This window comes from Triturus cristatus, chromosome 8 (genome assembly GCF_964204655.1).
Source record: "Triturus cristatus chromosome 8, aTriCri1.1, whole genome shotgun sequence".
Classification (NCBI taxonomy): domain Eukaryota; kingdom Metazoa; phylum Chordata; class Amphibia; order Caudata; family Salamandridae; genus Triturus; species Triturus cristatus.
In genome coordinates, this window is record NC_140591.1 from 1,620,620,832 (window position 1) to 1,620,638,416 (window position 17,585).

The following is a 17,585-nucleotide window of genomic DNA, read 5'->3' on the forward strand; positions in this document are numbered from 1 at the left end:
TGTATTAAAAAAGAACACATTTTAAACTCAATCCCATATTTTGAATAGTTCATAAATAAGTGTTTTACATATATTCATCAATATTGCTCAAATCTAGGGTTATATTTCATCCGCCTCTTGCTCATTGAAATACCTTTTTGATTTTGCAATCACAGTATTGTTACTATAATATTGAAAACACTTTCAGTTTTTATTAGGTTTAAGATGATCTGTTCAACCGAAAGATAAATCAGACTTTTCTGATTTAATTGAATCGCAGGACGACTTAATGAAAATAATGTTTTATTTAAGAATGAGGAAAGCAAGGCACTGCTGAGATTTGAACTCAGGATCTCCTGTTTACTAGACAGGCGCTTTAACCAGCTAAGCCACAGCACCCTCTTGAAAACGCGTTAAGGAACAGTTTGCCATATGGTGTTCAAGAGAAACCTGAGTTTTTCACTTTCATAATCATTTCTCAGTTCAGAAAACGCACTACTCAAATAGTTTAGAAGAGGATACTGATCCTATTCATAAACACCTCATTGATATATTACTTATCCTGTTCATAAATGTTTTAATTATGCCTTCTTTAAGAATGCATTACTTGAATTCAACTCTAGAATGAGTTTTTTATCTCTATTTTGCTCTTTGTCACTCTTTTTTCCCTTTTTCATTCAAAGCATTACTTTGAAAATCTTCACAATACCAGGTTTTTTTGTTTTTCAATTTAAGATGACCCATTCAAATGTTCACAGAACAACACTTTTCTTTTTAAAATGTATTAAACATTTGCATGATGAAAATTATTTTTACATGTAAGGACCAATAATAAGGTGCTGCTGAGATTTGAACTCAGGATTTCCTGTTTACGAGACAGGTGCTTTAACCACTTAGCCACAGCACCTATTTTAGTGATACAGAAGGGATCAATAATTTAGTATTCGTGATCAAATTCTGTGCCTGTGTTAAAGTGTCTTAATATGTATTCTAATGTTAAACAAGCAAGGATTCCTAATCTGTAAACAAGAATAGCTATGTTGTATTACAAAAGAACACATTTTAAACTCAATCCCATATTTTGAATAGTTCATAAATAAGTGTTTGACATATATTCATCAATATTGCTCAAATCTAGGGTTATATTTCATCTGCCTCTTGCTCATTGAAATACCTTTTTGATTTTGCAATCACAGTATTGTTACTATAATATTGAAAACACTTTCAGTTTTTATTAGGTTTAAGATGATCTGTTCAACCGAAAGATAAATCAGACTTTTCTAATTTAATTGAATCGCAGGACGAATTAATGAAAATAGTGTTTTATTTAAGAATGAGGAAAGCAAGGCCCTGCTGAGAGTTGAACTCAGGATCTTCTGTTTACTAGACAGGCGCTTTAACCAGCTAAGCCACAGCACCCTCTTGAAAATGCTTTAAGGAACAGTTTTCCATATGGTGTTCAAGAGACTCCTGAGTTTTTCACTTTCATAATCATTTCTCAGTTCAGAAAACGCTCTACTCAACTACTTTAGACGAGGATACTGATCCTATTGATAAACACCTCATTGATATATTGCTTATACTGTTCATAAATGTTTTAATTATGCCTTCTTTAAGAATGCATTACTTGAATTCAACTCTAGAATGATTTTTTATCTCTATTTTGCTCTTTGTCACTTTTTTTCCCTTTTGCATTCAAAGCATTACTTTTAAAATCTTCACAATACCACGTTTTTTTGTTTTCCAATTTAAGATGACCCATTCTAATGTTCACAGAACAACACTTTTCTTTTTAAAATGTATTAAACATTTGCGTGATGAAAATTATTTTTACATGTAAGGACCAATAATAAGGTGCTGCTGAGATTTGAACTCAGGATTTCCTGTTTACGAGACAGGCACTTTAACCACTTTGCCACAGCACCTAGTTTAGTTATGCAGAAGGGATCATTAATTTAGTATTGGTGATCAAATTCTGTGCCTGTGTTAAAGTGTCTTAATATGTATTCTAATGTTAAACAAGCAAGGATTCCTAATCTGTAAACAAGAATAGCTATGTTGTATTAAAAAAGAACACATTTTAAACTCAATCCCATATTTTGAATAGTTCATAAATAAGTGTTTTACATATATTCATCAATATTGCTCAAATCTAGGGTTATATTTCATCTGCCTCTTGCTCATTGAAATACCTTTTTGATTTTGCAATCACAGTATTGTTACTATAATATTGAAAACACTTTCAGTTTTTATTAGGTTTAAGATGTTCTGTTCAACCGAAAGATAAATCAGACTTTTCTAATTTAATTGAATTGCAGGACGAATTAATGAAAATAGTATTTTATTTAAGAATGAGGAAAGCAAGGCACTGCTGAGATTTGAACTCAGGCTCGCCTGTTTACTAGACAGGCGCTTTAACCAGCTAAGCCACAGCACCCTCTTGAAAATGCTTTAGGGAACAGTTTGCCATATGGTGTTCAAGAGAATCCTGAGTTTTTCACTTTCATGATCTTTTCTCAGTTCAGAAAACGCTCTACTCAACTACTTTAGACGAGGATACTGATCCTATTGATAAACATCTCATTGATATATTGCTTATCCTGTTCATAAATGTTTTAATTATGCCTTCTTTAAGAATGCAGTACTTGATTTCAACTCTAGAATGATTTTTTATCTCTATTTTGCTCTTTGTCACTCTTTTTTCCCTTTTTCATTCAAAGCATTACTTTGAAAATCTTCACAATACCACGTTTTTTAGTTTTTCAATTTAAGATGACCCATTCTAATGTTCACAGAACAACACTTTTCATTTTAAAATGTATTAAGCATTTGCGTGATGAAAATTATTTTTACATGTAAGGACCAATAACAAGGTGCTGCTGAGATTTGAACTCACGATTTCCTGTTTACGAGACAGGCGTTTTAACCACTTAGCCACAGCACCTACTTTAGTGATACAGAAGGGATCATTAATTTAGTATTGGTGATCAAATTCTGTGCCTGTGTTAAAGTGTCTTAATATGTATTCTAATGTTAAACAAGCAAGGATTCCTAATCTTTAAACAAGAATAGCTATGTTGTATTAAAAAAGAACACATTTTAAACTCAATACCATATTTTGAATAGTTTATAAATAAGTGTTTCATATATATTCATCAATACTGCTCAAATCTAGGGTCATATTTCATCTGCCTATTGCTCATTGAAATACCTTTTTGATTTTGCAATCACACTATTGTTACTATAATATTGAAAACAATTTCAGTTTTAATTAGGTTTAAGATGATCTGTTCAACTGAAAGATAAATCAGACTTTTCTAATTGAATTGAATCGCAGGACGACTTAATGAAAATAGTTTTTTATTTAAGAATGAGGAAAGCAAGGCACTGCTGAGATTTGAACTCAGGATCTCCTGTTTACTCTACAGGCGCTTTAACCAGCTAAGCCACAGCACCCTTTTAAAAATGCTTTAAGGAACAGTTTGCCATATGGTGTTCAAGAGAATCCTGAGTTTTTCACTTTCATAATCATTTCTCAGTTCAGAAAACGCTCTACTCAACTACTTTAGACGAGGATACTGATCCTATTCATAAACACCTCATTGATATATTGCCTATCTTGTTCATAAATGTTTTAATCATGCCTTCTTTAAGAATGCATTACTTGAATTCAACTCTAGAATGATTTTTTATCTCTATTTTGCTCTTTGTCACTCTTTTTTCCCTTTTTCATTCAAAGCATTACTTTGAAAATCTTCACAATACCACGTTTTTTTGTTTTTCAATTTAAGATGACCCATTCTAATGTTCACAGAACAACACTTTTCTTTTTAAAATGTATTAAACATTTGCGTGATGAAAATTATTTTTACATGTAAGGACCAATAATAAGGTGCTGCTGAGATTTGAACTCAGGATTTCCTGTTTACGAGACAGGCACTTTAACCACTTTGCCACAGCACCTAGTTTAGTTATGCAGAAGGGATCATTAATTTAGTATTGGTGATCAAATTCTGTGCCTGTGTTAAAGTGTCTTAATATGTATTCTAATGTTAAACAAGCAAGGATTCCTAATCTGTAAACAAGAATAGCTATGTTGTATTACAAAAGAACACATTTTAAACTCAATCCCATATTTTGAATAGTTCATAAATAATTGTTTTACATATATTCATCAATACTGCTCAAATCTAGGGTCATATTTCATCTGCCTATTGCTCATTGAAATACCTTTTTGATTTTGCAATCACAGTATTGTTACAATAATATTGAAAACACTTTTAGTTTTTATTAGGTTTCAGATGATCTGTTCAACCGAAAGATAAATCAGACTTTTCTAATTTAATTGAATCGCAGGACGACTTAATGAAAATAATTTTTTATTTAAGAATGAGGAAAGCAAAGCACTGCTGAGATTTGAACTCTGGATCTCCTGTTTACTAGAAAGGCGCTTTAACCAGCTAAGCCACAGCACCCTCCGGAAAATGCTTTAAGGAACAGTTTGCCATATGGTGTTCAAGAGAAACCTGAGTTTTTCACTTTCATAATCATTTCTCAGTTCAGAAAACGCACTACTCAAATAGTTTAGACGAGGATACTGATCCTATTCATAAACACCTCATTGATATATTGCTTATCCTGTTCAGAAATGTTTTAATTATGCCTTCTTTAAGAATGCATTACTTGAATTCAACTCTAGAATGATTTTTTATCTCTATTTTGCTCTTTGTCACTTTTTTTCCCTTTTTCATTCAAAGCATTACTTTGAAAATCTTCACAATACCACGTTTTTTTGTTTTTCAATTTAAGATGACCCATTCTAATGTTCACAGAACAACACTTTTCTTTTTAAAATGTATTAAACATTTGCGTGATGAAAATTATTTTTACATGTAAGGACCAATAATAAGGTGCTGCTGAGATTTGAACTCAGGATTTCCTGTTTACGAGACAGGCACTTTAACCACTTTGCCACAGCACCTAGTTTAGTTATGCAGAAGGGATCATTAATTTAGTATTGGTGATCAAATTCTGTGCCTGTGTTAAAGTGTCTTAATATGTATTCTAATGTTAAACAAGCAAGGATTCCTAATCTGCAAACAAGAATAGCTATGTTGTATTACAAAAGAACACATTTTAAACTCAATCCCATATTTTGAATAGTTCATAAATAAGTGTTTTACATATATTCATCAATATTGCTCAAATCTAGGGTTATATTTCATCTGCCTCTTGCTCATTGAAATACCTTTTTGATTTTTGCAATCACAGTATTGTTACTATAATATTGAAAACACTTTCAGTTTTTATTAGGTTTAAGATGATCTGTTCAATTGAAAGATAAATCAGACTTTTCTTAATTGAATTGAATCGCAGGACGACTTAATGAAAATAGTTTTTTATTTAAGAATGAGGAAAGCAAGGCACTGCTGAGATTTGAACTCAGGATCTCCTGTTTACTAGACAAGCACTTTAACCAGCTAAGCCACAGCACCCTCTTGAAAATGATTTAAGGAACAGTGTGCCATATGGTGTTCAAGAGAAACCTGAGTTTTTCACTTTCATAATCATTTCTCAGTTCAGAAAACGCTCTACTCAACTACTTTAGACGAGGATACTGATCCTATTGATAAACACCTCATTGATATATTGCTTATCCTGTTCATAAATGTTTTAATTATGCCTTCTTTAAGAATGCATTACTTGATTTCAACTCTAGAATGATTTTTTATCTCTATTTTGCTCTTTGTCACTCTTTTTTCCCTTTTTCATTCAAAGCATTACTTTGAAAATCTTCACAATACCACGTTTTTTTGTTTTTCAATTTAAGATGACCCATTCTAATGTTCACAGAACAACACTTTTCTTTTTAAAATGTATTAAACATTTGCGTGATGAAAATTATTTTTACATGTAAGGACCAATAATAAAGTGCTGCTGAGATTTGAACTCAGGATTTCCTGTTTACGAGACAGGCGCTTTAGCCACTTAGCCACAGCACCTACTTTAGCGATATAGAAGGGATCATTAATTTAGTATTGGTGATCAAATTCTGTGCCTGTGTTAAAGTGTCTTAATATGTATTATAATGTTAAACAAGCAAGGATTCCTAATCTGTAAACAAGAATAGATATGTTGTATTAAAAAAGAAAACATTTTAAACTCAATCCCATATTTTGAATAGTTCATAAATAAGTGTTTTACATATATTCATCAATATTGCTCAAATCTAGGGTTATATTTCATCCGCCTCTTGCTCATTGAAATACCTTTTTGATTTGGCAATCACAGTATTGTTACTATAATATTGAAAACACTTTCAGTTTTTATTAGGTTTAAGATGATCTGTTCAACCGAAAGATAAATCAGACTTTTCTAATTTAATTGAATCGCAGGACGAATTAATGAAAATAGTATTTTATTTAAGAATGAAGAAAGCAAGGCACTGCTGAGATTTGAACTCAGGATCTCCTGTTTACTAGACAGGTGCCTTAACCAGTTAAGCCACAGCACCCTCTTGAAAATGCTTTAAGGAACAGTTTGCCATATGGTGTTCAAGAGACTCCTGAGTTTTTCACTTTCATAATCATTTCTCAGTTCAGAAAACGCTCTACTCAACTACTTTAGACGAGGATACTGATCCTATTGATAAACACCTCATTGATATATTGCTTATCCTGTTCATAAATGTTTTAATTATGCCTTCTTTAAGAATGCATTACTTGATTTCAACTCTAGAATGAATTTTATCTCTATTTTGCTCTTTGTCACTCTTTTTTCCGTTTTTCATTCAAAGCATTAGTTTGAAAATCTTCACAATACCACGTTTTTTAGTTTTTCAATTTAAGATGACCCATTCTAATGTTCACAGAACAACTCTTTTCTTTTTAAAATGTATTAAACATTTGCGTGGTGAAAATTATTTTTACATGTAAGGACCAATAATAAGGTGCTGCTGAGATTTGAACTCAGGATTTCCTGTTTACGAGACAAGCGCTTTAACCACTTAGCCACAGCACCTACTTTAGTGATACAGAAGGGATCATTAATTTAGTATTGGTGATCAAATTCTGTGCTTGTGTTAAAGTGTCTTAATATGTATTCTAATGTTAAACAAGCAAGGATTCCTAATCTGTAAACAAGAATAGCTATGTTGTATTAAAAAAGAACACATTTTAAACTCAATCCCATATTTTGAATAGTTTATAAATAAGTGTTTTACATATATTCATCAATATTGCTCAAATCTAGGGTCATATTTCATCTGCCTCTTGCTCATTGAAATACCTTTTTAATTTTGCAATCACAGTATTGTTACTATAATATTGAAAACACTTTCAGTTTTTATTAGGTTTAAGATGATCTGTTCAACCGAAAGATAAATCAGACTTTTCTAATTTAATTGAATCGCAGGACGACTTAATGAAAATAATGTTTTATTTAAGAATGAGGAAAGCAAGGCACTGCTGAGATTTGAACTCAGGATCTCCTGTTTACTAGACAGGCGCTTTAACCAGCTAAGCCACAGCACCCTCTTGAAAACGCGTTAAGGAACAGTTTGCCATATGGTGTTCAAGAGAAACCTGAGTTTTTCACTTTCATAATCATTTCTCAGTTCAGAAAACGCACTACTCAAATAGTTTAGAAGAGGATACTGATCCTATTCATAAACACCTCATTGATATATTACTTATCCTGTTCATAAATGTTTTAATTATGCCTTCTTTAAGAATGCATTACTTGAATTCAACTCTAGAATGATTTTTTATCTCTATTTTGCTCTTTGTCACTCTTTTTTCCCTTTTTCATTCAAAGCATTACTTTGAAAATCTTCACAATACCAGGTTTTTTTGTTTTTCAATTTAAGATGACCCATTCAAATGTTCACAGAACAACACTTTTCTTTTTAAAATGTATTAAACATTTGCATGATGAAAATTATTTTTACATGTAAGTACCAATAATAAGGTGCTGCTGAGATTTGAACTCAGGATTTCCTGTTTACAAGCCAGGCGCTTTAACCACTTAGCCACAGCACCTATTTTAGTGATACAGAAGGGATCAATAATTTAGTATTCGTGATCAAATTCTGTGCCTGTGTTAAAGTGTCTTCATATGTATTCTAATGTTAAACAAGCAAGGATTCCTAATCTGTAAACAAGAATAGCTATGTTGTATTACAAAAGAACACATTTTAAACTCAATCTCATATTTTGAATAGTTCATAAATAAGTGTTTGACATATATTCATCAATATTGCTCAAATCTAGGGTTATATTTCATCTGCCTCTTGCTCATTGAAATACCTTTTTGATTTTGCAATCACAGTATTGTTACTATAATATTGAAAACACTTTCATTTTTTATTAGGTTTAAGATGATCTGTTCAACCGAAAGATAAATCAGACTTTTCTAATTTAATTGAATCGCAGGACGAATTAATGAAAATAGTTTTTTATTTAAGAATGAGGAAAGCAAGGCACTGCTGAGATTTGAACTCAGGATCTCCTGTTTACTAAACAGGTGCTTTAACCAGTTAAGCCACAGCACCCTCTTGAAAATGCTTTAAGGAACAGTTTGCCATATGGTGTTCAAGAGACTCCTGAGTTTTTCACTTTCATAATCATTTCTCAGTTCAGAAAACGCTCTACTCAACTACTTTAGACGAGGATACTGATCCTATTGATAAACACCTCATTGATATATTGCTTATCCTGTTCATAAATGTTTTAATTATGCCTTCTTTAAGAATGCATTACTTGATTTCAACTCTAGAATGATTTTTTATCTCTATTTTGCTCTTTGTCACTCTTTTTTCCCTTTTTCATTCAAAGCATTACTTTGAAAATCTTCACAATACCACGTTTTTTTGTTTTTCAATTTAAGATGACCCATTCTAATGTTCACAGAACAACACTTTTCTTTTTAAAATGTATTAAACATTTGCGTGATGAAAATTATTTTTACATGTAAGGACCAATAATAAAGTGCTGCTGAGATTTGAACTCAGGATTTCCTGTTTACGAGACAGGCGCTTTAACCACTTAGCCACAGCACCTACTTTAGCGATATAGAAGGGATCATTAATTTAGTATTGGTGATCAAATTCTGTGCCTGTGTTAAAGTGTCTTAATATGTATTCTAATGTTAAACAAGCAAGGATTCCTAATCTGTAAACAAGAATAGCTATGTTGTATTAAAAAAGAAAACATTTTAAACTCAATCCCATATTTTGAATAGTTCATAAATAAGTGTTTTACATATATTCATCAATATTGCTCAAATCTAGGGTTATATTTCATCCGCCTCTTGCTCATTGAAATACCTTTTTGATTTTGCAATCACAGTATTGTTACTATAATATTGAAAATACTTTCAGTTTTTATTAGGTTTAAGATGATCTGTTCAACCGAAAGATAAATCAGACTTTTCTAATTTAATTGAATCGCAGGACGAATTAATGAAAATAGTATTTTATTTAAGAATGAAGAAAGCAAGGCACTGCTGAGATTTGAACTCAGGATCTCCTGTTTACTAGACAGGTGCTTTAACCAGTTAAGCCACAGCACCCTCTTGAAAATGCTTTAAGGAACAGTTTGCCATATGGTGTTCAAGAGACTCCTGAGTTTTTCACTTTCATAATCATTTCTCAGTTCAGAAAACGCTCTACTCAACTACTTTAGACGAGGATACTGATCCTATTGATAAACACCTCATTGATATATTGCTTATCCTGTTCATAAATGTTTTAATTATGCCTTCTTTAAGAATGCATTACTTGATTTCAACTCTAGAATGAATTTTATCTCTATTTTGCTCTTTGTCACTCTTTTTTCCGTTTTTCATTCAAAGCATTAGTTTGAAAATCTTCACAATACCACGTTTTTTAGTTTTTCAATTTAAGATGACCCATTCTAATGTTCACAGAACAACTCTTTTCTTTTTAAAATGTATTAAACATTTGCGTGGTGAAAATTATTTTTACATGTAAGGACCAATAATAAGGTGCTGCTGAGATTTGAACTCAGGAATTCCTGTTTACGAGACAAGCGCTTTAACCACTTAGCCACAGCACCTACTTTAGTGATACAGAAGGGATCATTAATTTAGTATTGGTGATCAAATTCTGTGCTTGTGTTAAAGTGTCTTAATATGTATTCTAATGTTAAACAAGCAAGGATTCCTAATCTGTAAACAAGAATAGCTATGTTGTATTAAAAAAGAACACATTTTAAACTCAATCCCATATTTTGAATAGTTTATAAATAAGTGTTTTACATATATTCATCAATATTGCTCAAATCTAGGGTCATATTTCATCTGCCTCTTGCTCATTGAAATACCTTTTTAATTTTGCAATCACAGTATTGTTACTATAATATTGAAAACACTTTCAGTTTTTATTAGGTTTAAGATGATCTGTTCAACCGAAAGATAAATCAGACTTTTCTAATTTAATTGAATCGCAGGACGACTTAATGAAAATAATGTTTTATTTAAGAATGAGGATAGCAAGGCACTGCTGAGATTTGAACTCAGGATCTCCTGTTTACTAGACAGGCGCTTTAACCAGCTAAGCCACAGCACCCTCTTGAAAACGCGTTAAGGAACAGTTTGCCATATGGTGTTCAAGAGAAACCTGAGTTTTTCACTTTCATAATCATTTCTCAGTTCAGAAAACGCACTACTCAAATAGTTTAGAAGAGGATACTGATCCTATTCATAAACACCTCATTGATATATTACTTATCCTGTTCATAAATGTTTTAATTATGCCTTCTTTAAGAATGCATTACTTGAATTCAACTCTAGAATGATTTTTTATCTCTATTTTGCTCTTTGTCACTCTTTTTTCCCTTTTTCATTCAAAGCATTACTTTGAAAATCTTCACAATACCAGGTGTTTTTGTTTTTCAATTTAAGATGACCCATTCAAATGTTCACAGAACAACACTTTTCTTTTTAAAATGTATTAAACATTTGCATGATGAAAATTATTTTTACATGTAAGTACCAATAATAAGGTGCTGCTGAGATTTGAACTCAGGATTTCCTGTTTACAAGCCAGGCGCTTTAACCACTTAGCCACAGCACCTATTTTAGTGATACAGAAGGGATCAATAATTTAGTATTCGTGATCAAATTCTGTGCCTGTGTTAAAGTGTCTTCATATGTATTCTAATGTTAAACAAGCAAGGATTCCTAATCTGTAAACAAGAATAGCTATGTTGTATTACAAAAGAACACATTTTAAACTCAATCTCATATTTTGAATAGTTCATAAATAAGTGTTTGACATATATTCATCAATATTGCTCAAATCTAGGGTTATATTTCATCTGCCTCTTGCTCATTGAAATACCTTTTTGATTTTGCAATCACAGTATTGTTACTATAATATTGAAAACACTTTCATTTTTTATTAGGTTTAAGATGATCTGTTCAACCGAAAGATAAATCAGACTTTTCTAATTTAATTGAATCGCAGGACGAATTAATGAAAATAGTTTTTTATTTAAGAATGAGGAAAGCAAGGCACTGCTGAGATTTGAACTCAGGATCTCCTGTTTACTAAACAGGTGCTTTAACCAGTTAAGCCACAGCACCCTCTTGAAAATGCTTTAAGGAACAGTTTGCCATATGGTGTTCAAGAGACTCCTGAGTTTTTCACTTTCATAATCATTTCTCAGTTCAGAAAACGCTCTACTCAACTACTTTAGACGAGGATACTGATCCTATTGATAAACACCTCATTGATATATTGCTTATCCTGTTCATAAATGTTTTAATTATGCCTTCTTTAAGAATGCATTACTTGATTTCAACTCTAGAATGAATTTTATCTCTATTTTGCTCTTTGTCACTCTTTTTTCCGTTTTTCATTCAAAGCATTAGTTTGAAAATCTTCACAATACCACGTTTTTTAGTTTTTCAATTTAAGATGACCCATTCTAATGTTCACAGAACAACTCTTTTCTTTTAAAAATGTATTAAACATTTGCGTGATGAAAATTATTTTTACATGTAAGGACCAATAATAAGGTGCTGCTGAGATTTGAACTCACGATTTCCTGTTTACGAGACAGGCGCTTTAACCACTTAGCCACAGCACCTACTTTAATGATACAGAAGGGATCATTAATTTAGTATTGGTGATCAAATTCTGTGCCTGTGTTAAAGTGTCTTAATATGTATTCTAATGTTAAACAAGCAAGGATTCCTAATCTTTAAACAAGAATAGCTATGTTGTATTAAAAAAGAACACATTTTAAACTCAATACCATATTTTGAATAGTTTATAAATAAGTGTTTCATATATATTCATCAATACTGCTCAAATCTAGGGTCATATTTCATCTGCCTATTGCTCATTGAAATACCTTTTTGATTTTGCAATCACACTATTGTTACTATAATATTGAAAACAATTTCAGTTTTAATTAGGTTTAAGATGATCTGTTCAACCGAAAGATAAATCAGACTTTTCTAATTGAATTGAATCGCAGGACGACTTAATGAAAATAGTTTTTTATTTAAGAATGAGGAAAGCAAGGCACTGCTGAGATTTGAACTCAGGATCTCCTGTTTACTCTACAGGCGCTTTAACCAGCTAAGCCACAGCACCCTTTTAAAAATGCTTTAAGGAACAGTTTGCCATATGGTGTTCAAGAGAATCCTGAGTTTTTCACTTTCATAATCATTTCTCAGTTCAGAAAACGCTCTACTCAACTACTTTAGACGAGGATACTGATCCTATTCATAAACACCTCATTGATATATTGCCTATCTTGTTCATAAATGTTTTAATCATGCCTTCTTTAAGAATGCATTACTTGAATTCAACTCTAGAATGATTTTTTATCTCTATTTTGCTCTTTGTCACTCTTTTTTCCCTTTTTCATTCAAAGCATTACTTTGAAAATCTTCACAATACCACGTTTTTTTGTTTTTCAATTTAAGATGACCCATTCTAATGTTCACAGAACAACACTTTTCTTTTTAAAATGTATTAAACATTTGCGTGATGAAAATTATTTTTACATGTAAGGACCAATAATAAGGTGCTGCTGAGATTTTAACTCAGGATTTCCTGTTTACGAGACAGGCACTTTAACCACTTTGCCACAGCACCTAGTTTAGTTATGCAGAAGGGATCATTAATTTAGTATTGGTGATCAAATTCTGTGCCTGTGTTAAAGTGTCTTAATATGTATTCTAATGTTAAACAAGCAAGGATTCCTAATCTGTAAACAAGAATAGCTATGTTGTATTACAAAAGAACACATTTTAAACTCAATCCCATATTTTGAATAGTTCATAAATAATTGTTTTACATATATTCATCAATACTGCTCAAATCTAGGGTCATATTTCATCTGCATATTGCTCATTGAAATACCTTTTTGATTTTGCAATCACAGTATTGTTACAATAATATTGAAAACACTTTTAGTTTTTATTAGGTTTCAGATGATCTGTTCAACCGAAAGATAAATCAGACTTTTCTAATTTAATTGAATCGCAGGACGACTTAATGAAAATAATTTTTTATTTAAGAATGAGGAAAGCAAAGCACTGCTGAGATTTGAACTCTGGATCTCCTGTTTACTAGACAGGCGCTTTAACCAGCTAAGCCACAGCACCCTCCGGAAAATGCTTTAAGGAACAGTTTGCCATATGGTGTTCAAGAGAAACCTGAGTTTTTCACTTTCATAATCATTTCTCAGTTCAGAAAACGCACTACTCAAATAGTTTAGACGAGGATACTGATCCTATTCATAAACACCTCATTGATATATTGCTTATCCTGTTCAGAAATGTTTTAATTATGCCTTCTTTAAGAATGCATTACTTGAATTCAACTCTAGAATGATTTTTTATCTCTATTTTGCTCTTTGTCAATTTTTTTCCCTTTTTCATTCAAAGCATTACTTTGAAAATCTTCACAATACCACGTTTTTTTGTTTTTCAATTTAAGATGACCCATTCTAATGTTCACAGAACAACACTTTTCTTTTTAAAATGTATTAAACATTTGCGTGATGAAAATTATTTTTACATGTAAGGACCAATAATAAGGTGCTGCTGAGATTTGAACTCAGGATTTCCTGTTTACGAGACAGGCACTTTAACCACTTTGCCACAGCACCTAGTTTAGTTATGCAGAAGGGATCATTAATTTAGTATTGGTGATCAAATTCTGTGCCTGTGTTAAAGTGTCTTAATATGTATTCTAATGTTAAACAAGCAAGGATTCCTAATCTGTAAACAAGAATAGCTATGTTGTATTACAAAAGAACACATTTTAAACTCAATCCCATATTTTGAATAGTTCATAAATAAGTGTTTTACATATATTCATCAATATTGCTCAAATCTAGGGTTATATTTCATCTGCCTCTTGCTCATTGAAATACATTTTTGATATCACAGTATTGTTACTATAATATTGAAAACACTTTCAGTTTTTATTAGGTTTAAGATGATCTGTTCAATCGAAAGATAAATCAGACTTTTCTTAATTGAATTGAATCGCAGGACGACTTAATGAAAATAGTTTTTTATTTAAGAATGAGGAAAGCAAGGCACTGCTGAGATTTGAACTCAGGATCTCCTGTTTAGTAGACAAGCACTTTAACCAGCTAAGCCACAGCACCCTCTTGAAAATGATTTAAGGAACAGTGTGCCATATGGTGTTCAAGAGAAACCTGAGTTTTTCACTTTCATAATCATTTCTCAGTTCAGAAAACGCTCTACTCAACTACTTTAGACGAGGATACTGATCCTATTGATAAACACCTCATTGATATATTGCTTATCCTGTTCATAAATGTTTTAATTATGCCTTCTTTAAGAATGCATTACTTGATTTCAACTCTAGAATGATTTTTTATCTCTATTTTGCTCTTTGTCACTCTTTTTTCCCTTTTTCATTCAAAGCATTACTTTGAAAATCTTCACAATACCACGTTTTTTTGTTTTTCAATTTAAGATGACCCATTCTAATGTTCACAGAACAACACTTTTCTTTTTAAAATGTATTAAACATTTGCGTGATGAAAATTATTTTTACATGTAAGGACCAATAATAAAGTGCTGCTGAGATTTGAACTCAGGATTTCCTGTTTACGAGACAGGCTCTTTAACCACTTAGCCACAGCACCTACTTTAGAGATATAGAAGGGATCATTAATTTAGTATTGGTGATCAAATTCTGTGCCTGTGTTAAAGTGTCTTAATATGTATTCTAATGTTAAACAAGCAAGGATTCCTAATCTGTAAACAAGAATAGCTATGTTGTATTAAAAAAGAACACATTTTAAACTCAATCCCATATTTTGAATAGTTCATAAATAAGTGTTTTACATATATTCATCAATATTGCTCAAATCTAGGGTTATATTTCATCCGCCTCTTGCTCATTGAAATACCTTTTTGATTTTGCAATCACAGTATTGTTACTATAATATTGAAAACACTTTCAGTTTTTATTAGGTTTAAGATGATCTGTTCAACCGAAAGATAAATCAGACTTTTCTAATTTAATTGAATCGCAGGACGAATTAATGAAAATAGTTTTTTATTTAAGAATGAAGAAAGCAAGGCACTGCTGAGATTTGAACTCAGGATCTCCTGTTTACTAGACAGGTGCTTTAACCAGTTAAGCCACAGCACCCTCTTGAAAATGCTTTAAGGAACAGTTTGCCATATGGTGTTCAAGAGACTCCTGAGTTTTTCACTTTCATAATCATTTCTCAGTTCAGAAAACGCTCTACTCAACTACTTTAGACGAGGATACTGATCCTATTGATAAACACCTCATTGATATATTGCTTATCCTGTTCATAAATGTTTTAATTATGCCTTCTTTAAGAATGCATTACTTGATTTCAACTCTAGAATGAATTTTATCTCTATTTTGCTCTTTGTCACTCTTTTTTCCGTTTTTCATTCAAAGCATTAGTTTGAAAATCTTCACAATACCACGTTTTTTAGTTTTTCAATTTAAGATGACCCATTCTAATGTTCACAGAACAACTCTTTTCTTTTTAAAATGTATTAAACATTTGCGTGGTGAAAATTATTTTTACATGTAAGGACCAATAATAAGGTGCTGCTGAGATTTGAACTCAGGATTTCCTGTTTACGAGACAAGCGCTTTAACCACTTAGCCACAGCACCTACTTTAGTGATACAGAAGGGATCATTAATTTAGTATTGGTGATCAAATTCTGTGCTTGTGTTAAAGTGTCTTAATATGTATTCTAATGTTAAACAAGCAAGGATTCCTAATCTGTAAACAAGAATAGCTATGTTGTATTAAAAAAGAACACATTTTAAACTCAATCCCATATTTTGAATAGTTTATAAATAAGTGTTTTACATATATTCATCAATATTGCTCAAATCTAGGGTCATATTTCATCTGCCTCTTGCTCATTGAAATACCTTTTTAATTTTGCAATCACAGTATTGTTACTATAATATTGAAAACACTTTCAGTTTTTATTAGGTTTAAGATGATCTGTTCAACCGAAAGATAAATCAGACTTTTCTAATTTAATTGAATCGCAGGACGACTTAATGAAAATAATGTTTTATTTAAGAATGAGGAAAGCAAGGCACTGCTGAGATTTGAACTCAGGATCTCCTGTTTACTAGACAGGCGCTTTAACCAGCTAAGCCACAGCACCCTCTTGAAAACGCGTTAAGGAACAGTTTGCCATATGGTGTTCAAGAGAAACCTGAGTTTTTCACTTTCATAATCATTTCTCAGTTCAGAAAACGCACTACTCAAATAGTTTAGACGAGGATACTGATCCTATTCATAAACACCTCATTGATATATTACTTATCCTGTTCATAAATGTTTTAATTATGCCTTCTTTAAGAATGCATTACTTGAATTCAACTCTAGAATGATTTTTTATCTCTATTTTGCTCTTTGTCACTCTTTTTTCCCTTTTTCATTCAAAGCATTACTTTGAAAATCTTCACAATACCAGGTTTTTTTGTTTTTCAATTTAAGATGACCCATTCAAATGTTCACAGAACAACACTTTTCTTTTTAAAATGTATTAAACATTTGCATGATGAAAATTATTTTTACATGTAAGTACCAATAATAAGGTGCTGCTGAGATTTGAACTCAGGATTTCCTGTTTACGAGACAGGCGCTTTAACCACTTAGCCACAGCACCTATTTTAGTGATACAGAAGGGATCAATAATTTAGTATTCGTGATCAAATTCTGTGCCTGTGTTAAAGTGTCTTCATATGTATTCTAATGTTAAACAAGCAAGGATTCCTAATCTGTAAACAAGAATAGCTATGTTGTATTACAAAAGAACATATTTTAAACTCAATCTCATATTTTGAATAGTTCATAAATAAGTGTTTGACATATATTCATCAATATTGCTCAAATCTAGGGTTATATTTCATCTGCCTCTTGCTCATTGAAATACCTTTTTGATTTTGCAATCACAGTATTGTTACTATAATATTGAAAACACTTTCATTTTTTATTAGGTTTAAGATGATCTGTTCAACCGAAAGATAAATCAGACTTTTCTAATTTAATTGAATCGCAGGACGAATTAATG

The 17,585-nt window shown here is 31.4% G+C and overlaps 14 non-coding genes across 14 annotated transcripts; all 14 read right to left on the bottom strand.

Moving 5' to 3' along the window:
- Nucleotides 1-304: 304 nt before the first annotated feature.
- Nucleotides 305-378, bottom strand: TRNAT-AGU (transfer RNA threonine (anticodon AGU)). Its single transcript has one exon. It is a non-coding gene; the product is annotated as a tRNA-Thr (tRNA).
- A 435-nt stretch (nucleotides 379-813) lies between these two features.
- TRNAT-CGU (transfer RNA threonine (anticodon CGU)) lies at nucleotides 814-886 on the bottom strand. The gene has a single exon. It is a non-coding gene; the product is annotated as a tRNA-Thr (tRNA).
- A 1,456-nt stretch (nucleotides 887-2,342) lies between these two features.
- Nucleotides 2,343-2,416, bottom strand: TRNAT-AGU (transfer RNA threonine (anticodon AGU)). The gene has a single exon. It is a non-coding gene; the product is annotated as a tRNA-Thr (tRNA).
- Nucleotides 2,417-5,908: 3,492 nt separating this feature from the next.
- TRNAT-CGU (transfer RNA threonine (anticodon CGU)) lies at nucleotides 5,909-5,981 on the bottom strand. The gene has a single exon. It is a non-coding gene; the product is annotated as a tRNA-Thr (tRNA).
- Nucleotides 5,982-6,926: 945 nt separating this feature from the next.
- On the bottom strand, nucleotides 6,927-6,999 carry TRNAT-CGU (transfer RNA threonine (anticodon CGU)). Its single transcript has one exon. It is a non-coding gene; the product is annotated as a tRNA-Thr (tRNA).
- Nucleotides 7,000-7,437: 438 nt separating this feature from the next.
- On the bottom strand, nucleotides 7,438-7,511 carry TRNAT-AGU (transfer RNA threonine (anticodon AGU)). The gene has a single exon. It is a non-coding gene; the product is annotated as a tRNA-Thr (tRNA).
- A 1,453-nt stretch (nucleotides 7,512-8,964) lies between these two features.
- On the bottom strand, nucleotides 8,965-9,037 carry TRNAT-CGU (transfer RNA threonine (anticodon CGU)). The gene has a single exon. It is a non-coding gene; the product is annotated as a tRNA-Thr (tRNA).
- A 945-nt stretch (nucleotides 9,038-9,982) lies between these two features.
- Nucleotides 9,983-10,055, bottom strand: TRNAT-CGU (transfer RNA threonine (anticodon CGU)). The gene has a single exon. It is a non-coding gene; the product is annotated as a tRNA-Thr (tRNA).
- Nucleotides 10,056-10,493: 438 nt separating this feature from the next.
- TRNAT-AGU (transfer RNA threonine (anticodon AGU)) lies at nucleotides 10,494-10,567 on the bottom strand. The gene has a single exon. It is a non-coding gene; the product is annotated as a tRNA-Thr (tRNA).
- Nucleotides 10,568-12,019: 1,452 nt separating this feature from the next.
- TRNAT-CGU (transfer RNA threonine (anticodon CGU)) lies at nucleotides 12,020-12,092 on the bottom strand. The gene has a single exon. It is a non-coding gene; the product is annotated as a tRNA-Thr (tRNA).
- A 2,470-nt stretch (nucleotides 12,093-14,562) lies between these two features.
- Nucleotides 14,563-14,636, bottom strand: TRNAS-ACU (transfer RNA serine (anticodon ACU)). The gene has a single exon. It is a non-coding gene; the product is annotated as a tRNA-Ser (tRNA).
- A 1,452-nt stretch (nucleotides 14,637-16,088) lies between these two features.
- TRNAT-CGU (transfer RNA threonine (anticodon CGU)) lies at nucleotides 16,089-16,161 on the bottom strand. Its single transcript has one exon. It is a non-coding gene; the product is annotated as a tRNA-Thr (tRNA).
- A 438-nt stretch (nucleotides 16,162-16,599) lies between these two features.
- On the bottom strand, nucleotides 16,600-16,673 carry TRNAT-AGU (transfer RNA threonine (anticodon AGU)). Its single transcript has one exon. It is a non-coding gene; the product is annotated as a tRNA-Thr (tRNA).
- A 434-nt stretch (nucleotides 16,674-17,107) lies between these two features.
- On the bottom strand, nucleotides 17,108-17,180 carry TRNAT-CGU (transfer RNA threonine (anticodon CGU)). Its single transcript has one exon. It is a non-coding gene; the product is annotated as a tRNA-Thr (tRNA).
- Between the last annotated feature and the right edge of the window lie 405 nt (nucleotides 17,181-17,585).